General features: G+C 35.1%; 1 non-coding gene across 1 annotated transcript; it reads right to left on the bottom strand.

Moving 5' to 3' along the window:
* Window positions 1–2,324: 2,324 nt before the first annotated feature.
* Window positions 2,325–2,398, bottom strand: TRNAN-AUU (transfer RNA asparagine (anticodon AUU)). The gene has a single exon. It is a non-coding gene; the product is annotated as a tRNA-Asn (tRNA).
* Window positions 2,399–3,358: the final 960 nt, after the last annotated feature.

Genomic DNA, 3,358 nt, shown 5'->3' with positions numbered 1-3,358 from the left:
ATATCTAATTAGCACACAGGTAAGGAATTAAGAAAATCTTTATTTAAGGGTGAAGATGTTTCTCACAAAATCGTTGCCCCAATGCATCATTGAAATTCAAGCTGGAAAGATGATTTTAAAATATCACTTGTACATTTTGTATTGCTCTTCTGGTGACAATGTAGTTTGTTTTTGTCAATTACCATTTTAATAATAGGGTAAAGAAAATGAAGTGGATTTTTGAAAGAAAACAATACTGTCAATATACTATTAAAACAAATTAAAATGGTAAAAGTTATTGTACTTTAAGTAAAAATAAAAGAGACAAAATATCAATCCCAGTTTTGGATTACTTTAATTAACAAAAAAAAAATGCATATAGCAGAGGATAGTTTCAATCTGCCTACCTCTGGGTTATGGGCCCAGCATGCTTCCATTGCAGTACTCTGCTGCACATGTAAGTTCAAGAGATCCTGAAGCACTCACTCATCATGGGAAAGTACCAATGTGTTTCTTCGTTGGTTGATGGAAGAAACATCTTACAAAAACTCTCCAGATTATTGACTTTTTAAAGCAGGGCTGGCCAAACCAGTCCTCGAGATCTACTAACAGTTCACATTTTCTAGACTACCTAGCTGGTGCACAGGTGTAGTCATTACTAATTAAGATGTGCTGCATTCATTCCTAACTGACCATTCTACAGATCTCCAGGAGGCCTGGAAAACATGAACTGTTGGAAGATCTCGAGGACCGGTTTGGCCAGCCCTGTTTTAAAGTTTTTCTAGGAAACGTTTTAGATGAATGCTTATTAGCCTTTGTCAGTATGGACTTTTGCAAAGTGTCTCTGTGGCACAATCAGTTAGTATGTACGGCTATTAACCAAAAGGTTGGTGGTTCAATCCCACCCAGGGACCTAATTGACCTTATCAGATTTTGGTGATCTTTAAGTAGACAAGTCAAAATTTCAAACCCCCTGTTATGGTGTAGGGTACCTGGCCTTCTCTGATGTAATCAGAGTTAGATTTGATTCAGTGATTTTATAAAAACAGCTAGGAAGCACAATTTAGCAGTGGGTTGCAGAGAAAAAAAATATGCTGGCAGAAAAATCCAATTGAGTGATTAAACAGCTCTTTATTTTCTGGCTTTATTTTTATGCTAACAAATTTGTTCTCTGAAAAGTGTCCACAAAGCCAAGTCTCTGATTAACACCTTTGTAGGGATGGTTTTTCACCTATTACTAAATTAAACTTGCTTCATTGGAAAGGCAGCAAGATGTATCCTCATTTCAATGTCTACTGAAATAATACAGGTTGACACCAGGAAACATTAACGCCACTGCATCCTTGCTGCTTTCTCATGTGGAAGTCTGTTTAATGTGAAAACAAGGTGATATCTAATTAGCACACAGGTAAGGAATTAAGAAAATCTTTATTTAAGGGTGAAGATGTTTCTCACAAAATCGTTGCCCCAATGCATCATTGAAATTCAAGCTGGAAAGATGATTTTAATATATCACTTGTACATTTTGTATTGCTCTTCTGGTGACAATGTAGTTTGTTTTTGTCAATTACCATTTTAATAATAGGGTAAAGAAAATTAAGTGGATTTTTGAAAGAAAACAATACTGTCAATATACTATTAAAACAAATTAAAATGGTAAAAGTTATTGTACTTTAAGTAAAAATAAAAGAGACAAAATATCAATCCCAGTTTTGGATTACTTTAATTAACAAAAAAAAAATGCATATAGCAGAGGATAGTTTCAATCTGCCTACCTCTGGGTTATGGGCCCAGCATGCTTCCATTGCAGTACTCTGCTGCACATGTAAGTTCAAGAGATCCTGAAGCACTCACTCATCATGGGAAAGTATCAATGTGTTTCTTCGTTGGTTGATGGAAGAAACATCTTACAAAAACTCTCCAGATTATTGACTTTTTAAAGTTTTCTAGGAAACGTTTTAGATGAATGCTTATTAGCCTTTGTCAGTATGGACTTTTGCAAAGTGTCTCTGTGGTGCAATCGGTTAGTGTGTTTGGCTATTAACCAAAAGGTTGGTGGTTTAATCCCACCCAGGGACGTAATTGACCTTGTTATCAGATTTTGGTGATCTTTAAGTAGACAAGTCAAATTTCATACCCCCTGTTATGGTGTAGGGTACCAGGCCTTCTCTGATGTAATCAGAGTTAGATTTGATTCAGTGATTTTATAAAAACATCTAGGAAGCACAATTTAGCAGTGGGTTGCAGAGAAAAAGAAATATGCTGGCAAAAAAATCAAATTGCGTGATTAAACAGCTCTTCATTTTCTGGCTTTATTTTTATGCTAACAAATTTGTTCTTCATTACGTCCCTGGGTGGGATTGAACCACCAACCTTTTGGTTAATAGCCAAACACACTAACCGATTGCGCCACAGAGACACTGACAAAGGCTAATAAGCATTCATCTAAAACGTTTCCTAGAAAAACTTTAAAAAGTCAATAATCTGGAGAGTTTTTGTAAGATGTTTCTTCCATCAACCAACGAAGAAACACATTGGTACCTTCCCATGATGAGTGAGTGCTTCAGGATCTCTTGCACTTACATGTGCAGCAGAGTACTGCAATGGAAGCATGCTGGGCCCATAACCCAGAGGTAGGCAGATTGAAACTATCCTCTGCTATATGCATTTTTTTTGTTAATTAAAGTAATCCAAAACTGGGATTGATATTTTGTCTCTTTTATTTTTACTTAAAGTACAATAACTTTTACCATTTTAATTTGTTTTAATAGTATATTGACAGTATTGTTTTCTTTCAAAAATCCACTTCATTTTCTTTACCCTATTATTAAAATGGTAATTGACAAAAACAAACTACATTGTCACCAGAAGAGCAATACAAAATGTACAAGTGATATATTAAAATCATCTTTCCAGCTTGAATTTCAATGATGCATTGGGGCAACGATTTTGTGAGAAACATCTTCACCCTTAAATAAAGATTTTCTTAATTCCTTACCTGTGTGCTAATTAGATATCACCTTGTTTTCACATTAAACAGACTTCCACATGAGAAAGCAGCAAGGATGCAGTGGCGTTAATGTTTCCTGGTGTCAACCTGTATTATTTCAGTAGACATTGAAATGAGGATACATCTTGCTGCCTTTCCAATGAAGCAAGTTTAATTTAGTAATAGGTGAAAAACCATCCCTACAAAGGTGTTAATCAGAGACTTGGCTTTGTGGACACTTTTCAGAGAACAAATTTGTTAGCATAAAAATAAAGCCAGAAAATGAAGAGCTGTTTAATCACGCAATTTGATTTTTTTGCCAGCATATTTCTTTTTCTCTGCAACCCACTGCTAAATTGTGCTTCCTAGATGTTTTTATAAAATCACTGA

The sequence above is a fragment of the Pseudophryne corroboree genome, unplaced genomic scaffold (assembly GCF_028390025.1).
Source record: "Pseudophryne corroboree isolate aPseCor3 unplaced genomic scaffold, aPseCor3.hap2 scaffold_360, whole genome shotgun sequence".
Classification (NCBI taxonomy): Eukaryota; Metazoa; Chordata; class Amphibia; order Anura; family Myobatrachidae; genus Pseudophryne; species Pseudophryne corroboree.
Note: the sequence above shows the minus strand (reverse complement) of the source record. Positions and strands in the feature narration are given on the sequence as shown.